Source organism: Biomphalaria glabrata, chromosome 7 (genome assembly GCF_947242115.1).
Source record: "Biomphalaria glabrata chromosome 7, xgBioGlab47.1, whole genome shotgun sequence".
Lineage (NCBI taxonomy): Eukaryota > Metazoa > Mollusca > Gastropoda > Planorbidae > Biomphalaria > Biomphalaria glabrata.
The window spans coordinates 31727895-31749852 of record NC_074717.1 but is presented as its reverse complement, the minus strand read 5'-3'; the positions used below and the strand labels follow the sequence as shown (position 1 = coordinate 31749852).

The following is a 21958-nucleotide window of genomic DNA, read 5'->3' as shown; positions in this document are numbered from 1 at the left end:
AGTGCTATTATTACTATTACTATTATTAATTAGGTCAACGGTCATAGTCTAACATTTTTTTTGTTGGCTACGCAAGTTTGAAAAATGTTTTTTTTTTAAAGTACACCTAGTCTACTTAGACTTTTATCTAGCTCAAGATCTTAACTTTAAGATATATATAAACTTTCCCCCCTTTTAAAATAAAGAAATTTATTTTAAATCAGTCAATCTAGATCTATAAAATCATAGGCCTATGGAAGTCTCTAATATATCTGAATCTTTTATCATTTTAAATTTTCTTCTTGATAGGCCAAACTGGCATAATAAAACATTTTCTGCTGTACTACACTGTCTGATGTCGACGCAGTGTATCATCCAATTCTAGATCTAGAATAATTTAAAAAAATACATTTATAAATATAATCTATGTAAAATATAACAATTTTAGTACAGTACAGAGGTTATTTGTACAATTAAAGGTATAGCAAACAAAAAATAATGTTTCAATTTACAATCTATAGCTACATTTAGACTTTGTGTGTGTTTCTAACATGATTTTGAGGGATTTTACCCGATTTACCACGTTTATCTTTTCAAGGAACCATGGTTATTTTATAATGATAATATATTCAAAATGGCTGCACGATTAATTTAGATCTATTGGTATTATTAATCTAGACTAGATCTAGAGTAAGCTAGATCACAAGTGTAATGTATATTATTGAGAATTTATAGAACATTTTTTGGACCCATTTTTATTTTTGTATTTTACAATTTGTTAAAAGTCAAAAGCTCAAAATGGTTTAACTTTAAACTCGAATTTCACTTGAAAGTGAAAGAAAAATGACTTGTTTTTTTTATAGTCTAGATTCTAGATTTTGATCTAGATTCCTAGAATAATGATAATCTAGATCTAAATTCTAAATCATGAATGGATCCATTATCTTGCCCTTCTACATCTAGACTAGTTGTAGATTATAAATCTGGAATATAGATCTAATATTAAATTAAGTGTATTTTGTATAGAATCTAGAGATCTAAAAATAACTTAATAAGGCTTGGCCTTCTACTGGATGTAATAAATCTACTTTCTAATTCTAGATCTGGTTATTAGGGCCCATAATTAGCTAGGCAAATAAAAACCCGGAAGTGTTGAAGTAAAAAACAACATAGATCTATAATTTAGAGATCGCTTTTTTTATGTTTTCTCACACAGGCTGCACTTGGACATTTATTATCCTTTTTAATGAAATGTGAGAGATTTTAAAGAAGTGTTATCGACTACTTTAGTTAGACAATAGCCTATTTAATGCTTTTTTTTAAAAGTTAATTATATTTTTTAATTTATTATGAAAATGCCCCTTTTTTGTTTTTTACCAATATAGGGTCCAGGAAAATAATCAAACATTAATATTTTTTTTCACGCTAGATATCATGCCTGGCTATAATTCTACCAAGTTTTATCGCGCTATCTTATGGGTCATATTGTAAAAGTTGAAAATACGTTAGCATTGTACCCTATGGCGAGTATGGGATTTACAGTTTTTGATAAAGAAATTTCTTAAAAAACATTAAACCACTTCAGGCCATGTAATGCCTAATATTCTGCATATATTCAAATAGTTTTTATTAAAAATATGCGTACTATTTTAAAAGTGCATTTAAAAAAAAATTGTTTCAGACTATTTTGATCACACTTTTTAAATATTTTATTTTCTGCCATCACTACGCCTCCAATTTGTCCACACCACTCTGACATTTCTTGTGGCTCAAGACCTCATAACTTGTTTATTTCCTTCAATATTTACATTCTAAATAAGTAAAGTTCATAAATATAAATGAAATCAGCTTTGTGAGCCAGAAATTTACTACTAATACTAGATCTACAATTAAATTTCTTATTTAATAAGTAGATCTATCGTCTAAGGAACTCAACTTTGAACTTTTGACCTGGGGGTGTGTCTCGCCGGCTTAGCAAACGACAAGCTCTCCTCTCACTGGTTCCATTGTGCTCAATGTTAGGTCACAAAAAAATCATGTCTTTTCTGTTAAACATACAGCCATGATTTATACACTATTTGAAAGTTCTATTAAAGTATTTTAATGATGTACTTACGAAAAATTGTGTTTTCAAAGTTAATTTTTTTATTTCACCTCCCTACTGTAATCACATATTGGTGTGGTAGGTGTAGATTTCAGTAGTAATCATACATTAGTCGAATTGATATTATTATTATAGCTTTTATATAGCGCTACTTTCATGCTTATAGCATGCTCAGAGCGCTTTTTGGTCCAATCTCATTTGTTGACCAGTGGGGGTATCTAGGAGTTGGTTTTCCGTGCTGCCTTTAGGCGCTCAGTAAACACAACTCTGCCCTAGTCGGGTGTCGAACCTCGAGCCCCCTATTAGGTAGCCAAGCCAAGTTCAAGCGCACTTAATTTTTTGAATTATAATTTATGTTGGATTCATATTCTCATGACATTCATGATGATTGATATGACTTTGTCACCTTTGTCAAGTGTTTAGATCTAGGACAGCTTGGTCTAGTAACACCTAGCATTGTTGGGCATTGGTGCAGATGGCTCACAATAATGTTATTTATATCCATATTTAGATCTACAAATAAATTGAGTATAATAATCTGTTCTAGATTTAGACTTTCTTTGAATGGACTGTGCCTTTGTTGGGATTTTTTTATTTACATTTTCCACACTTTTTGGTTTCATTTATCACGTAGTAAACATATAGTGGAAGTTCGAAGTTAACAGGTATAGAATAAATAGAAGTCTCCATTTTTCCAGAAGTGAAGTGACTTGTCAGGCTTTTAACAGGCCTTAAATGATAAAATATTTACTTTAATGTAATTAAACCACTATATCTAATTGGAAGCCATTGGGATATACATGACAAAAAGAATTTTGAAAATCTGATAATTAGTTCAAAAGTTATGAAATTATGACTTAATTATTTTGACCTCTTTTCATCTCATTTTTTGGTTATTTTGTTATTCACTTATTTTGTAAAAAGAAAAAAGGTGCTGGTCATCAGTAGTAGATTGCCTAACTTTTAACTACTAAAAATTAATAATATACATTAAAATACAAGAAAAGTAATAATTTAAAAAAAAAAAGGTGCCGGTACGCACCGTCACAAAAAGCCCTGAATATATATATATATATATATCAACATTTTAAGAGACACCAGAAGACACATTAAAGCTGATATTCTCTTAATTTTATGTTATTTAAGGGTCCATTCAGATGTTACATAAGGGGGGAGAGGGTATAAACATTTGATATGTAAAAAAAAAATAATTCTTATAACCAGTGATGGGAATTTTCAGAAAATTTACGGAATTCTGAAAATTTCATCTGATCAGATTTTCTAACAAAAAAATTTTCCCCGACATTTTTTTTTAATCCGAATTTTTTTAAAGAATGCGAAATAAGATTTTGATTTATTTTGAACATGCACACATCCTGTCTTTTGACACAGTTAAAGTTTTAGTTTTAGAAAAATCTCGTGTTATCATATTGTCTTATAGACTAGACCTAAGTCTAGACCATGAGTGACTAGAGTGGTTTGAATCAGTCTAGATATATTCTAGATAAGATATCTAGTATTCTTAATTTGAATACTTTTGATCTAGAGTCTTCAATTTAAATGGGTGCTTGCCAGCTTTTGAAAAGTAACAAGAGTTGAGAGAGTTGCCCAGCCGCTATGCATTTTGTCAGGCTTTGAATTTTTACTCAAGTTACGATGGTTCCTAGATTTTTCTAATTTGAACCCTGCCACCTGACTTCCATGAATTCAAATGAGATTAGATTTAGACATCTAGATCTATTATAAGATCTAGATCTAGTAGGCCCACCAGTCATCTATATTATTCTATATAGATATGTAGGCCTAATGTACATGATTATAGTGAGTTAATGAGTAGTATAAGTACTATAAGTCTGATGGAATATAAATTATAATAGATATAGTAATTTATTGAATCTAGAGATCTAGATCCAAGTTATTAGATTTAAGTAGATCTTGTCAATCTAGATCTATAGTGAGAAATATATACTAAAAGTTTTTTCTATACCTAACTAATAACTAATGATTAGTCTAATCATTACTAATGCTTTAAAAGCCCAGTGTAGTAAAGATCCACTTCTTGTAAACAACTTCGAACATTACACCCGGACTAAACTACAAACAACCAACCATCAAAACACATTTACTAAATAACACCTTAACAAAAGAATCAAATCCACTGGAGCTCAAAGTAGGCACGCTTGAAACAATCGAAAGCTATCAAAAAACAGCTATCCATATTTATACAGACGGATCGGCTTTCAAAGCTACCATCAATGCTGGTCTTGGTGCCTTCCTGGTCTTCCCTAAAAATAAACACTTTGTTAAGCGCACCCTGTGGTGATTACTGCTCAAACTTCCAGGCCGAGATTGAGGCAGTTGCCGTAGCACTTCAGACAGTGGAAAACAAATTATATGAAGGAGTGCAGCCACCGTCAGATATTGTTGTCTTTGCGGACACCCGGTCTGCTCTGCAGGCACTTGGCGGCGGCGCCTCGGGCGGCCCAGGGGGGTTGACAACACTCATTGTGATGGTCCACCGGATGATATCAGGGTTGAATGTCGGTATTACACTGCAGTGGATCCCTGGACACATTGGCATCATGGGAGATGAAAAGGCAGATAGGCTATCGGGGGCAGGTACATCTGTGGAACAACCAGATGGACCTGTTAACTGCCTCACCCTAAGGTCAGTGTTAGTCAACAGTCACAAGGAGGGGTGGCTCGGCCGGTAGGCGTCGGGGGACACGGGCGGAGCCATGTGCAGAGAGATGGCTGCGCCTGGCAAGCTGGACAGTGTTGACTTCCTCCCCCGCAGAGAACGGTCTGCAGTCTTCCAACTGGGAACAGGACACGCACCACTGTTGAATTACCACCTGAACAAAGTAAACTCCACACAGCTGCCCCTTTGCGGACATTGCGCCCACCCCTTTGGAACCATAGACCATGTCCTCTTTGAGTGCCCCTCCCTGGTCCACCTTGGGCAGACCTTTCTTCCACTACAGCCCAACATAACCAACACCCTGTACGGCAGTGCTGAACAACTGAAGAAAACAGCACACTTTTTTTCCTTGGCACAGTCTGCAAAAGAGCTCACAGCTCAGCAGCAATAAAGCTGGCTAGAAGAAGAAGAAGAAGTAAACAACTTGTACCGAACATGAAAAAGAGTCACATTAGAAAGCCTCAATATGCAGTTTTATTGCTTAACATTCTCTTCATCTAAGCATTGCTCCTCCTCTGGTTATTCTCCCTTGTCTTGCTTAAGAACTCAGCAGAGATACAGCAGCTTTCTATCAATTGCTTTTCAAAGCATTCTTTGGTGGACGTTATGTACAAAGTTTAATAAAAAAAAAGTTTCTCCTGTACAAAATGGAATAATCAGCGAAAGAAACAGAAGTGTAGCTCATACTTTTGAAATATTTCCAAAAACTCAAGCATGTTTTGATTTTCAAACTCTTTATAGTTGTTTGAGAGAGAAGTTGTTACAATACCAGTAAAGCAGAAGTTATCTATTATAGAATGCTCAGACTGCCTGGACCCAAATATAAAGCATCTGCAAAAAGCTTTCTCCTCTCATCTATATGTACAAACATTAGTGCCTTGCATGCATTTTATGTGCATGTGTGCAGTAAAGCTTGTAATTCTTTAATACAACATTATTTAAAGAAAATCTTAAATAAAATGATTCTACATAATTTTTAAAAATTCAGCAACATTTTTTTTTAAGTCGCGGCTACAAGCCACTTCAAAGACGGCGGCATGCAAAATTTCCTAAAAAATTTTTAAAGTCTGTTCCCATCACTGTATAACTGGTACAGTGGTCTATTGGCCTTCCAGGATCCAGCTTTCTCTGAAAGGCTTTAGAATAAGTCTTCAAAACACTGAAAGAATTTGATACTTTTCATATCATTTCTACCAGTACCATTAAGAAAGATGGGATTTGGGAAAATGATAATAAATAAGTCTTTAGTAAAATTGGGTTGAGTCTAGTTAGGCTTTGTTACAAAGAAGAAGGGGTGTAAAAAGGTGATTTTTGGGGTTCCATAATATCTGAAAGCTCCCTTAACATTACTATGTTATAATTTCTTTATTCATATTAGACCATATCAGAATTATAATAATTAAATCTGTATTAATTAAGTCTGTAGTCAGTGTAGTGACTTAATGAAAATTTTCACTATACGGTAATTATTATTGTCAGCTGTGTAGCAGCTGTAATCAGATTGTTTAAATATAATTGATAATAAAAAAATAAATATTATTTATAAATAATGAGAAAAATGCATTTACAACCTCTCTCCCAGCGAGATCTATTTCTTGTTCCTAAGGTATAGGATCAGAGTTAAGGTGGGTTATACTGGTCTAGTTAGGGGGTGACATGATTAACCGGGTTCCCACCTCAACAGCCTAATGCAGTAATCAAAGAGCAATAACAAACCAACTGAACAGTAAATAATTGGTCAACTATCATTGAACAAGAACAATATTTAATACTAAACCTAAATAAATATACATAATATTCTGAACACATATATACAAATCATGGTATCAGAAAATAATGCATTGTTAATTACACAGATGAACATGCACGCACATTCAATTTCGGCCTTACGACCTGGTATTTCCAAATATTACAATACGACTAAAGAGTCAGTCACTGCTCCAAGGGCAAGCTCGAGACTTCACGCTCCATCATAGACCCAAGCTTAACACCCTGAAAAAAAGAATAACTCAGGTCTAGTGATGCCACTATTAATGAGACCCGTACTGAAAAATCAGCCTGATTAATACATTTTATAGCTTGCGTACCATCAAAACAGGGAAAAAGTGAAACTGTAGCACAACCAGATTCTACAGCTTGAAAGTTCTCTCAACTACAAGAACAATACAGGAACTAAGTGTGACGTAAACACACACAATATTCTTGACTACAAAAAATACCCAATACATACTACGTCCTATTCTTAAAAACATAACTATTAAACAAGAAAAGGAAACTTCACTCTCACATGACTATGACCATACCCAAATTTTAAAAAATGCCAAATATCGAATAAATTTATAATAAACACATTTAAAATACTTTTTCTTTCAATAGCTTAATTAATTAATAAAGACAGTTTAAAAGAAAAATTCATTTGACCCATTTGTATACCCAACAGGTAAAATAGCATAGGCTAGGTCCAGTCAAGTGACCATCTTTTGACATCATAAATGACATGATAGAAAAAAAAAGGGGCGCACAAGCAGTTTTATGGACAAAATACATGTTGTTGTTGTTTTTTTTTTCAATTAAAATCCCCTACAACTGTCTATACTTAAAGAAAAACTAATAATACATATAAAATCGGCAATTGATGAACTTTAAAACGATGTTTGAAGTTTAATTAAAGGCCAACAGAATACAAAGATATTACAAATTACTAAGAATAAACTTCAACTTGCAACAGTTTCACACTTATCTAAGCTATCTTCAAATTCAAACAGAAAATAAAAGGTTATAATCCATTTCTGCACAAAAAATTAAATTAAATAGAGAGTGGGATACCCTAACCTAGTTTCTCTGCAAATTGGGACAAAAATATAGTGAGTTTTTTTTTTTTTTTCAGACAGACTGAACACCCTATGCGGTGAGTAGTAGTTGGTCTGGGCTTGATGCTATTCCACATTCCAATGATCAATGACAGCAATAGGAGACTGGTATTATTACCTATATTTGGCTTAAAATGGATGAGGAAATATTTTTAAGATAATACATGTACATTTAAGTGCATGATCCATTGGATACAAATTTTTTAGCACAAAATTATCCATTTACAGTTCCATTGAATCTAGCTTCCCCCTCCCTATTCCTTTGACCATATTAAAACAAAAAAAATGTACAGCCAAACATGACAATATGCATTAAAAAATGTCAGAACACATTCATACTGGTATCAAAAAAGATATTGACATTGATGACTAAATATTTCTTTCTGGAGGTACAAATTGTCAATTCCATATAATCATACATTGAAGTATTCACTAAGCATTCCAGTTTTTTTGAAAGGAAATGTTCCTGGCCATGATTTATTACATATTATACCTATTTATGCTGTGTATTGAACTGAAGTAAAATAAATGGGAGTGTCTGCACACTTTAATAAATCCATTATATGTGTATACCCAGCTGATTTAACAGTGAGCCCCCACATAGCTGACATTAACAGGTGTGTAATGCAAAAAAAGTTGGCGTCCTGTCTATTTAGTCATTTAGAGATATGTGTCCGATAGCCACTTCAGTGAAAATGTAGGGGTTGTGCTGTTGGTCAGAAAACTTTTTTGAAAAAAAAAAAGGGTGTGGGATCATTGAGCATGTTAGGAAGAAAGAAAAATGCTGCTTTAAGAGAATAATTAACAATAGAGAAGAGGTGTCCACCATAAAATATTAACTGAACAAGTACAGGTACGACTGCTTAGACTCAATGGCTTATATTTATTGCTAAGTTTAATTAACTGCTTGGCCTACTTATGGAGGAATCAGTAAGGGTTAAGTAAAACTAAAATCTTATCGCCTAAAAGCAGAATATACTTCCCCCATATTTTATGGAACAATTACACTGAGTCGCTAGGAAAAAATTGCATCACTAGCCAAAATAAAAATATAGACTAGGAAGATATATAGTCAACTATAAGAGGGTGAGACTAGTTTGACCATCTGCATTAACATTTCATTTACAAGCACAGAACTTTCTATGTTGTCAATGGATTTTTAACATTTTATATGCATGTTAGAAAATATTTAAAACTGCCATAAAATGAAAAATATAGTTTTGCTAATTTAGGAACACTTAGTGAATTGGTCATCCTTTCAATACTACCACACAGGAGGGAAGGGGGGGGGGCAAATGTTTTTTGTTCAATTAAATCAAAAGTATAAAGAAATCAATAGTGTCATTTAGATCCTTCAATCCACCCTAAAACGTCCTTAAATTTCACTAGATGTTGGTCTACTGTCTAGTCTCTAGTATAGACTTGAGATCTATGTACTTATATAATTAACCCGCTTCATCACTAGGTCTAGATCTATATATATATATATATATATATAAAATATTCTCATTATCTAATTCTATTATAGAAAAAGAACCAATAAAAATATTAGAAGCTTTATGTATTGTAACATCTCATCTCATAGACAATGCATCAGACATTGCTTGAAAAGAAATTGCAGAATAACCAGCATGTAAATCCCCCATAAAGGGGAGTAAAAGCAAATTTTGGTGCTGACAGGAACAAGAATGTTTAGTAGCTTTGGAGTTTTAAAATATCTGCTTAACAAGTGGATTGAAATAGAAAATCAGTGATCCTAAGTGGGCTGATATGCTACAGAAACACAATGGCAGCCTACAAGGATTTGTGGGTTAAATTTATCACCAATCCTTGGATGTTTGAAATTAATTTTATTGGGACTAGATATTAGTCTTAGTGTAATATATCTATAAATTTTAGGCCTGAAATACTGTTAAACCAAGACCTTAGATTTTTAGGTGTATATCAAATAATGTAAAAGCTTGCTTTTGTTAGATCAACTGTACAATCGAGTTTTTTTAATTCCTTAAAATATTTTAATCATATGCAGTTGAATTGCTAGTTTCACTTAACTCAGGTAAAATTAAGGCCCACTAAAATATTAAATAATGCAGTATAAGTCTAGTTATTCTGAATTTGCTACATTTTCATTTTTTTTTTTTTTAAATCTTAATTTAATATGTAAGATTTAGTTGAGGTGAAGAAAAAAAACATTAATTCTATAATTAAAACAAGAAAACAAAACTAGCTTGTGCTTCCAAAAAAAGGACTGTTTTTAATTTGTTAAACACAGACAAACATTAGGTGAAATTAAAAAACAATGGAGATTATCATTAGGGATGTATAAAATGTCACTAGTGAACTATGATAGTAGTAATGGTTAATATAGAGAACTAAACATACCTTTGGTTAATAAAAAGTCTTTTAATTAGGAATCTTTCATGCTTGGATATTAGAAACTATTGGTAACCACAATACTAAAAGTGTGAGTTACCCTTTCAGATCTTGCAATCTATAGGGCAGATGATATAAATGTCATCTGTTTTTGTGGCCCTCAGTTAACGATAGTGTCATGTGGCCAGGACAACAACTAATGACATCTACCTTACCCTAAATAGTCAGGTTTGAGCTGAGGCACTAATACTAAGAGGCACCCTAAATATCCCAAATTAAAAATCCAAATCTTCACTAGGATTTAGACCCTGGTTCGGAGGCCTAGCACCTTACCACTTGGCCACCATGCCTCAACCACAGTACTATTTCTCCTATATTTTCAATACATGAAGTCCTACTTGTGGCCTTCCTGATTGTGGCTAAAGAGAACATTTTTACATGTCAGCAAAGAAGACATACTGATGACTATTGGTAGCATTAGCTCTCATACTACTATAAAATAACACAAGCTGCTAATTGAATCTTGATTTGAAAAAATATTTATAAATATTTGCATACTTTACTTTTTGAAACAAAACTTAAAAGTTTTAGTAGAACTTACAGCTAGTGCATCAGATAATACTTTTATTATTTTTTGCCATGCTAATACTTAAATTTAAATGGTACAGACAAAAAATCTTAATTTGGTGCAGCTAATTATGATTAGTTCTAGGAAAAAGTATTCTAGCGATTCTTCTCTTCATTTTGTCAACTGAGAATAAGCCTAGCCTGATTAGCCAAATGATCAGATGTTTCATGCAAAAATATACCATGGAAAAAATATTTCTAATCGCACAGATTTATTATGTCTAGGTTTATAATACAGATAATTACATGACTGACTGATTTAAACTCTGATACATTTTTGTTTTAGAATGTAAACATTCTTCACAGAACATGCCTAGATTTAGAATAAAACTTAGATCTGTATCCAAGATATTGAAATAGATATGATCTAGACTGTAAATTTCTAACCGTATTTGGTAAATCTAAGATCAAGTCTTATTCACATACCTAGAAATAACATTTTGCAAGGGCATTCACAGTTGACTGTTGACAGTGTTGAGAATTAACACTTGATTTTCAGTTCCATAGATCAAGATTTGTCTTCTTTGCTGACATGTAAAAATGTTCTCTTTGGCCACAATCAGGAAGGCCACAAGTAGGACCTCGTGTATTGAAAATATAGGAGAAATAGTACTGTGGTTGAAGAATATGTAGACATTGGATTTGCATAAAATGCTGGGCCATCATTATGTGAATCTCAAGTTGTGGTGTGATTTTTAATTCTGGGTTGTCAGACAGTTAGCTGTGAAATTCTTGCTTTCCTGTCTACAACAATTGTGACTACCGGTATTCCATTCTATGAATTTATTTAAACTTTTATATTTATGGCATTGTAGTTTTAATTACAGTATTTTTTTTTAATCTATTTAATTATGCTGTTGTTGTTTTTTTGAGAACTTGGTTTGTTCCTGATTGATAGTTGTAATGTAATTGATAAATGTAAAAGTCTACATGAAAATAGTATAGAAAATTGGTGATTTTATTGTAAATTTGCAGGTTCTTTTACCAGAAGCTCTCTTCCAAGTGGTCATTTTCTGTCAAGTTTTTTTGTTTTTTTTTACCTCAAGTGACATGTTATAAAAAGTTTAGGATTCAACAGTTGGGGTATAAAAAAGGTAACACAAGAATATTTTTTTTAATCACAAAAGCTGTTATAAAAAACATCTTTTCTTTATTTATAAAAACATGTTTAAGCTTTTTCAAATGGACCAAAAATAGTTTAAGTTAACTACTTAAGAATAACAAATCAGTGGGAAGAAAATATTATTTTTCAAAGTGTTGGTGCTTACCAGCTTTTCTTCCAAAATGAATAAATAATAATAATAAAAAAAAAAACAAGTGGCATCAGTTACTATATGTCATCTCGGAAAATTGAGAATGTTGTGTTGAGCAAAAATCCTCTGTTGGTTATTTTGATCAAATAATTATCAATTCACTAAAAGGGCATAAATAGTATTAATTCGTATTTACATATTTGTTTTACTTTTAGTACTGGTACTTGGCAAATAATGATACTGTACTGGTATGTCTCAATTTATAACAACATTCAGTTGCTTACTTGTGGACACAACCGTAGGATGGAAATGGCTTTCTTTTTTTTAATTAAAAAAAAAAAAGCTTTGCATTGTGGGGAAAGCAAAAGTTGACAGTGGCTCTAGTTTCTAAAATGTAGAGAGAGAGGAATAATTTATTTTTTTAATCTCTTAGAAGAAAGTATTTTATTTCAACAGAAATAGCAACTGCAAAACCAAAGAACTTACCATCTTGCACCTTTGAATCTTTATATACAGATTTATGAAGAAAGAATATTAATTTTACTTGATCAAATGTTGTACAGAGGAGTCACATCTTTGGGATTTTCAACTTAAAAAAGATTATTAGTGTTTTTTTAAAGATGAAATTAATATGTCTTGAAGAATTCCTTAATTTTCAAACAAAAGTCTTTATTTAATTAAATGCAAACCTAGTCCTAAATTTATTTTTTTTTCAAATAATTATAGAAGTATTTTTCTTAAGACACTATAAACGTTTCAAAATTGTATACTATACATATATATTAGGTACCGTACTGAAGGATATCAATCATCCTTATCACACTATTGAAGGTTAGAAATCCTTTAAAAAAATCATTTCTACAAAAGTAATTTAACCAATTATTGTCCTTACCTTTTAAATACAGTGGGCAATTGAAAAATTATATTGTAGATATACAAGTTTTAAACAATTCTATTGCGAAATTTTACATTCAATTTCAATGCTGAAATTTATGTAAAACTATCCAGGTTACATTCATATTATTTACTGGTACCAGGTACCGTATTTTGAAAACTTTACTGGTTTATTCAGGCATCTCTCTCTCTTATAGTCATCTACAATTTAAATTTTGAGTTTCCTGTAGGAAAAAAAACATCTAAAAATTACTATGCCCTCTAATTTAAAATTCCAGAAAATTACCAGGAACATCTAATACAGAAAAAAACATTCTGTGGCATTGGTACTGGTACTGTATTTAAAAAAAAAAACGGACCGTAATAAGCCTCTACCTGTAGTGTTGATGAACGTCACTGTGCAGACATATTTTTTAAAAATCTTACGTACCGGTACTTTACAGTACGGTACCAATTAGAAAGAATTGGCATTTCGGTTAGGTAATGTATATTTTCTGGATCTAATATTATGATGCAATTTAATAAAAAAAAAATAGAATTTTGAGTTCGACTGTGAAAAATGTGGTAATGGGGATGCTATTCTAACATTTCTGAAAATACCCGTACTATAGTATTTTTGCTTGCTTGCCTCGTTGAGCTATGGGAATTAACTGTAAAGACTTCACTAATTCGTAGGTTTGCATATGAAGTGTCTCGATTTTTCGTTTTACTTATTAAGAAATTACTCTTACCGTACGTTATATTCTAAGTAGGCCTATTACTGTTTTATAGGCTACAAAGATTTCATTGTATTCTTTTTTCTCGAATCAGATCTAGGTTCTAAATGTACCGGTACTGGAAAATTTCACTCTAAAAGTTTGTTACAGTAATCTGCTCATTCTTTGATTTTTAAGATGCCATTTATTTTCTGCAATATAATGCGATCAAGAAAAAGGTAGAGAAAGCGATTTTAAGAACATAAAGAAAATGAAAAGAGATCATGAGAAATTATGTAATAGGCACCGGTAGACAAAACAAAAAAATGTCATGATCCCGAATTAAGAATAATTTTTGAAACAATGTGCTACATGCGAAAGAGCTTAGAAATAAATTTTAAAGTGCAAGATAATTGTTGTTTTTTTAAATACCGGTACCCGTAACTCAGTACTTTGTTTTAATCATTGTCATTGGGTTTCGTCACCATGAATGAAAATCTCAATTACCGGTACCGGTATCTCATTACGGTACGGTAATACTTTTGATTTGACCTATTATTATTCAAAGTATCTTTGGAATTCTTTTTTTATTATAGCGTATCGGTATTGTCATTTTGTGCTGGATTTTAATCAGAAGATGAAAAATGGCATGCCGATTTTGAACGTGCCTTATTGAAATTATTGTTTTTATGTTTGTGTCAATGCAGCCCTTCAAAATTTAGATTGAAACCATACCGGTACCGGTATCATTAAGATATTTCGAAATCGACAGACTATGTGCCATTTTATTCCATCGTACCGTTTGTCGATAGTCTGTAATATTTGTGAATTTAACTGAAGAACATGATATGCTAGAAATACCGGTTTCAATAAACATCGGTGGCAATACTGGTACCGGTACTTAAACTGTAAGTTAAAATAAAATGAATTATAGGTAAATACCGGTAACTGAAGTTTGAGGGAGATGTTGACGGTCGTTGACTTGTCACACCAAACTGCTGGTCGACAACTAAGCTGCTGAAGGCGTATTATATTTTAACTTAAAAACTTTATATACCTGTACCGCTAACTTGAATAATTTTTTGTTAGCAATTTTATATATTACAATACAGATACGGCATAGACAAAATCAACTTGAAATTAAATAAATATACCAGTACCGGTAGTATTAATATAAAATGGCACCGGTATTGTGAAGAAAATCTAATTCACTACCGGTAAAAAAAAAAAATCACGTCTTTTCAGACTGGCAATCTGGAGTCATCTGTCACCTACCATAAACAGCTGACGACAATGTCGCTTATCTTGCATCATTCACACTGCATTGCCACCAAGCAATCGCTAACTTCTTCCTACCGTTACCATAGAAACACAGACACTCCATAACATCTCCCTTTCTTTAAAAAAAAATATTTGGAACACATTTATTCATTGAAATCTACAATGTTAACATCAATATGCTAAAAAAATGTAACCATGAATAAAGTCAAACATAAAGGATGAAACATGGGGTACCGGTATGTTATGTTACCTTATAACTCAACTGTTATTAATCTTCGTACATTATTGACTGTGCATAGGCTTGGAGATGCTTTGTGTGTGTATGTTCAAATGCAATTCAGATGATGACATTCATTGAGTGACATAACGCATTCCATTAGCATCTCTTTTCATCTGTTTCTACCATTTATATCTACTTGATGTGCCAAGATTTGTAAAGTTGTACGTCTTGCACTACCGGGGTATTACAGAAAATAAAAAGACAACACAGAAACCATAATGAGAAATCAAGAAAAGTGAAATGGTGTTAACTTAAAAGAACTTCAAAGATTTCACAAATTAAAATACACACGCACATAAAATACTTTCGGTGCCGGTACTGCCAACACATGTAGTCCTCGCCCCCCCTCTCCCCCTAAAATAGTTTGTAAAAAAAGCTTACACTGTTTAGCTAGCATACCGTATATATACATATATTTGTATACCGGTATATTTAAATTCTGATACCGGTATTCTACAACATTTTGCTTGGAAAAAAATTCCCCTATTAGGTACGGTACGGTATTAAAATTTCATGATTGCTTTGGTTAGGCCTACTGGAACATAAGCTAAGGGTACTGGTACCGTATTTAAAGAAACAAGGAAACATGTTGGTACCGTACCCCTGTACAACATAATCTTTGATTAGTGGTTCGCATTTAGCATTTTAGATAACTTTCTATTCGTTATTTATGCCCCGGTACAAGTTATCAGATTAGAATGTCTATACGAGTTACCGGGATGCTTAATAAATACCGGTACCAGTATTATTTTGGCATATCATTTGAGTAATTTCTTAAAGGATTGTAATCTATGTTCCGCCCTGCTGTAATTACCGGTACGGTATTGTAAGTTTGCACCTTCTCTGTCGCCCTTCAGGTTTGGTCTAGGGCGTATAATGGTACCGGTAATAATGTTGTTTTCTAAAAACGTTTTTATTTCACAATGAAGCAGGCCTGAGGATGCAACACGTTATGAATCTTCATTAGTGCCTACCTTTTTCATTTAACGGTACGGTGCCCGTTCGAATTCCGAAATAATTAGATTCGTTTTATTGCGTCTCAAATTTTAAGGAAAAAAGAACGGGTGGGGCCTTTTTTTTTTCTTTCAACTAGTGTTCGTCTTATATCATGGTCAAGTAAGATGACAGCTACCTCAAAACATTAAGAAAGAACTTCACAAGGAAATTCATGCAAGGAAAGAACTGTACAAAGACGAAGCAATTTAACCTCGCAATATTGACAGGAAACTTTGGTAAGTTCCATGTTTAAACACGCACGATGAGAACACACTAACTTTACATATCCGGTACCGTACCGGGGAGACTTGTAAAAGGGTGCGGGTGCAATACATTAAACCTTGCTTCAGTTATTTCTATCTCTGCCTGGGTTTGTCACTATACCGGTTCTATGGAGGATCAACAAGATGAAAAGAATTATTGTATGGTACCGGTATCTCTGATCACCTATAAATCTAATACTGGTACCCCGGTATTAATTTTTAGGACAAAAACCTTTCTGTGATGGATTACTCAGTCACGAGACGAACGACAACTATCTTTCAGACTACCAACACCAGGAAATCACCAGCTTAAGGAGAATTCTATCGCACAGGAAGGACTCTGCTTAGAAAAAAAATGCAGTGGCTTAGCCTAAGGCTTCAAGAGCACTTCTGTAATAGCCGACTATAAGTCTATGGCGATAAAAGCATTACCGGTATATAAGAAAAAGGAGAATGATTGAATACATTTTTTTTTTGTTTTTTAATACCCGGTATCCCGGTGCAGTAATTCATATTTAAAAAACTTACCCTACCTTTACTACATATATTTGGCTAAGGTTGGCTTTAAGAAATAAAATATAGTTAGAGCTGCATTATAAAGAAATTCGGCGACACACCGGTACAGGAACCTAAGGTACAAGAAACCTGGAGATATAAGCAAAATCGAAAAAGTAATTCCGGTATCCTTGTTTATTTAAATATACCAGAACCATGTGTTTGCTTGCATCAAAAGGGATTTTGATGGCACCAAGTATAGACATTTTGGGCTCATCGATTCCCCATACAATACATGAGACGTCAAGCATAGAAGGAAACAATCTTTTTAATGACGTAGATGAAGGATTGTGTTACGATTTTCCTGTAATTTCTTCCGTTCTTTTTTATACAGGAAGTGAAAAATGACTTGTCAATTGTCTGGCATTTGTTTGGTTAGTTCGGGGTACCCGGTACCGGTACATTACATTGACTTGGGGTACCGGGTAAACAAAATATTATTGATACCGGTACTGGTATCGTATTTAGTTACATTTACTGGTACATTAGGCAAATGGACCTGTATGCGAACTCACATTGTTTCATAACTTCCCTATCTTCCTTTCTTCTGGTTCAAGATTACGATGATTGTTAAAAACATGTACCGGGTACCAGTTATCAGCAAAGAAAATCAATGGCTTAGCAGAGTTTAATTTTCTAATTAGCATTCACGACTATTCTATTACTGGTACCAGTACGGTACTTAGATATGCGTAGGATGTACCTTGTTTGAAGGAATCTGTGATTTTCAGATCACATAAGAAACCACTCTTCAAAATTGGTTGATTCCATCCAACCACTTGTAGCCTACTTCTTCCTTATCTAGTTCCAGGTAGACCTTGTCCACCCTTACACCACGAGTGCCACAGATGTTGAGACTTATAACTTGACTAAGAATTGTCCCTGTTGCTTTCCCATTAGAGAAATTGTTTCTTTCGGGATACCGGCACTTCACTTCTTACCGCCCCCCCTTTTTTTTTCCCCAATTTCCGAAGACATTTATTTTTACTTAGATCATGTCAGTGTCATCGTACCGAGTACGATACCGGTACCGTACTTAAAAATATTACCTGGACTAATGCCTTCCACAGTAACATTCTGCGTCTTTAGAATTCAACGAAGCTCTTTGACGTTGTTTTGGCCAGCCCACTAGCATATGTTTTCTTGAATCTATAGCAATACTATTATCCAATCATTCACATACCGGTACCGGTAGCGTTTTTTTAAATTACCGGTACCGGTACGGTACTATGTTGTCATTTTCTTGATGGTAGGCCTACGCACTGTCCACCATGAGGTATTATTTGTTCCTAAATGTTGTAAAAAGAAATAAATTTTGTCAGTCTCCGCTCAACACATGCATTTTTCCATCATCTCTACACTCTCTGGATGGATCCCATCTTTCTTTTATTAAGGAGGCTACCGGGTACTCTCTAGACACGAAGAACTGAAAAAGAAACGTACTCACCATATCAGGTGATAAGTTACCGTATCGGTAAATATATACTTTTTTTCTTAGATGCTTAGAAACGTAATAATAATAATAAATTAGACATCATATTCTTCAATACTTAATTAACAAAGGAAAAAAATGTGTTTTTGTTTTGGTGACGTCACTTCCCTCAACACCATTGACAGTACCGGTAATTAACAAAGGAAAAAATTGTGTTTTTGTTTTGTTGACGTCACTTCCCTCAACACCATTGAAAGTGGATCTAGATCAGTGATTCCCAAAGTGGTCTACGAAATGGAAACAATGAATTCTGGGTCTATGATAATGGATTTCATTTAAGCAGGTCTTGACTTTTTACATCCCAGTAATGTAATTATTTCATACCGGTACCGTATACTAATAAATGATTTGTACTGGTACCTTAGCTAATCCTTTAAATATTTATCCTGCTAATCAAACGAAAAATTTTATTTAATTTCAATACATATAATTAGCTCAATTGTGTCTACATGTAACTAATTTTTTACATAAAGAAATGTAGATTTTACAGCGTTTATTATTTAAAATTGGGAATTTATTCCTTCATTGTCAAACAAACGGTTTTCTAAGTGCCTTTTTTTTTTTGAGACGATGCCACCCTGATAAAAAGATAAAGGTTTGAAAAACTCTCAAAGATAGAGTTCAGAATAGACCCACACAATCTCTCTTCAACATCACATAGAGAAGATGGTGTTCTGTGAGCGGTTTACAAGATCTTTTTACTTATTGCCAAATACGGAAAACACTATAGATAAAACATTGAATTTACCAGCTGTTGAAGTACCGGTATTTTTTTATTTTTTTTTTACATAAAAGTACATTTAATATTATCAAACGAATTTCTTTAAGCAACAGCACAGTTCATGGGCACATCGGTGGTATGAGTTATAACATTAAAAGCTTCTTATGTAATTTTTTGCAAACGACATATACAGTTCAGGATCAGCGGCGTCGTAGGCTCTGACAGAGTGTAGCGCGCTGTGTGATGTAAAATCCCTTATTTTTCCTAAGGTTTGACGCACGAAGTCTTTCCCATGTTTGGGTATAGCTGCAAGGTGGCAGAGGTTTAGAAGTTTGAATTCAGTTTTCCTTCTGCTGCTTGGTTGCAAGCCAAGGCTAATGAGTCCCTCCTGCCCGAAGCCTTTGCCCCTTCTCCTGTTAGTAAAGATGGTGACCCGGGCCCAAAATTTGAGCAAGACGTGAATGATCATGAAATACCGTACACTCTTTGCGAAAACTTGTAGGCTACAATGATACTTATGCCAAATTTATTAACATTTAATGTTTGAAGGACTACTTCATTAAACAACAAATTCCCATATAACATTTAATATCCGTAGCAACGGATGATGAAAAAAAAAAAACTCCAGTGTACCGGTATTTGGTGATTCCAGTACCGGTAATACATATTAATTGATATTTTAATTGTATTAAATATGAACTTTATCAATAAAAAAGGATAGATCTCTATAACTTTAAATGTACCGGTACTTTAAATAACTTTTTCAGTCATCGACTCAATTTAGTTAGATATTTGTTTAAAAAATGGAGTTGAATTTATTAATTTGCAAATTAAAGTTAATCAGGTGGTCTACCGAATATCAAAACATGGCAAGGTGTCTACGAGACAAAAAAGTTTGGGAACCACTGATCTAGATCAACTCTTCACATCATTCTTGCAGTGCTGCGGGATCTAGTCTCAACACGTGATTTACGTTTTAAATCGGTAGATATATCATCTGAATCGCTATCATTAATTAACCTATACAGCCATGACCATGTCTATTTTATTGACATTTTTTTCCGTCCATTACACTACGACACTTTCGCTTTCGGCCATTGAAACTGATTTTTCAAATCGCGTTATTTTACACTTTCAAATTACCCGGTACTTTTTAAATATAAATACGCTTTTATAACATCTCAACTTTTTAGGAAATAACTTTAAAGCTATCTACTATCCAAATCAACCGGTACCGGTATCTCAATTTCTAAAAAAAAAAAACAACTCTTCAGTTGGTCTTTAAATACGATACCGGTACCAGCTATCTAGATCTAGACTCAAATTTTTTATACTACCGGTACCGGTACATTCCGGAACGGTACGGTACCGGTAGTCCTTCTATTAAAACGTCTGCAATATGTTCCCCTTTCCTTTGGTGAAAATAGCAGTTTAGATGGTAAAACAACTAGGCCTTCTAGACCGACACTAGGCTAGTTGTATGCCTACTACAAAAATGAAAACACCTGACCGGAAACGGTACCTACCGGTACCGGTAGCTAGTTTTTAGATCTAGGCCTACAAACTGATGGGATGTGTCGCGCGTGAAACAATGCTGCTAACAGCTATATGTTTAATCATTAAAGACCAAGTAAGATTTCACATTGAACTTGAAGTTTTGCACGTCTACTTCGAAATTGTATTATTCCATAACTGGTACCGGTATTTAATTTCAGGATTACCGGTTCGGTATATTGTAGATATACGGTAGTCTCTTCTACCGGTACTTTTTTTTTTTTTGTAAATACCCCGGTATCAGACGGGAACGTTCTTGTTTGCGTTTTTCTCGCCATCGCAATTCATGGGATGCGTGATTCATTTTGACGGAGGACACGTCGACGCTCGGTCTCAACCTCATTAAGTGGCCGAGTCCCAGTTTGGTATAGGATTTCTTGAGTTTGTGACCCCATCCTTGTAAGTGATTCCTAAAATCTTTTTTAGCCAGCTTTGCTTATGCACTTTTAACCATTTTTCGATTTTTGAGGATACCCTACAGAAAGGCCGATTAGCTTTTTATTTTTCCGTTTCTATCTTCGATTTTAAAAAAAAAAACAAACTTTTATTGTTAAAAACGAGCTTTACTCTTAGCGAAGTAAAATGTTTTTGTTCGAAGCTCAAAATCTTTAGCCCCCCTTCCTCTCATTCGTTTACGTTGAATCCGCGCATTGTTCTTCCCCCTAAACTATCATGTCATCAGGTTGTGTCCTATAAGTACCGTAGGCTATTTGTAACATCTTAATGAAATTATTAGTACCGGTACCGGGTATCGGTACCGTATTGTAGCAATTACGGTACCGGTATACTTTTTATTTGGTACCGGTACTTCATATTATCCGTATCAATATTTTGTAGCCGTATGAAGGCCTTTAAAGATTTTACATCGGTAGGCTTAATAAAATGCAGCAAGCAAGGTTTGGTTATATAAGTTATGTGAAAAGGGTCGTGATAACATGTACTACCGGTAACTGAAAAAGAGGAAGATTGAAAGATATTTTAGAAATATAAGAGGAAAAAAAAATACCGATGACGCAATTTATATTAGGCCTACCGGTATTAGGCAATAGCATTCTCAAATCTTAAAGAGAATTTATATAGGCTCATAACACCATTGTTTTAAGCCGTGTAGACTTAAGAAAGGTATAGCCTACCATGTCCGCCCTCTTTTTTGTGTTGTGGTCTGTTGGCTAATGCAATTGTTTCACCTCAAAGTCAATGGCCTAAATAGTTGATGGTAAGAAATGTATAGCGCCTTCTTTTTAGCGGTCCCCGAAAGGGGAAAAGACGCTATTAGTTTTGTGTCTGTCCGTCTGTCCATCCGTCCCGTTTATACCGGTA

At 33.6% G+C, this 21958-nt stretch overlaps 1 protein-coding gene across 3 annotated transcripts in view; it reads left to right on the top strand.

Moving 5' to 3' along the window:
• The first annotated feature begins 326 nt into the window (after positions 1-326).
• The window catches only part of LOC106079486 (uncharacterized), a 43423-nt gene continuing 21791 nt past the window's right edge, over positions 327-21958 (top strand). Inside the window, exons 1-3 of one of the 3 annotated variants that reach the window (XM_013240651.2) lie at positions 327-458; positions 7672-7692; positions 11630-11748. The gene's annotated coding sequence lies outside the window, so the exon portion shown is untranslated. The remainder of the gene's footprint in view (positions 459-7671; positions 7693-11629; positions 11749-21958) is intronic. The other 2 variants (XM_013240652.2, XM_056034645.1) reach the window with 2 other exon arrangements.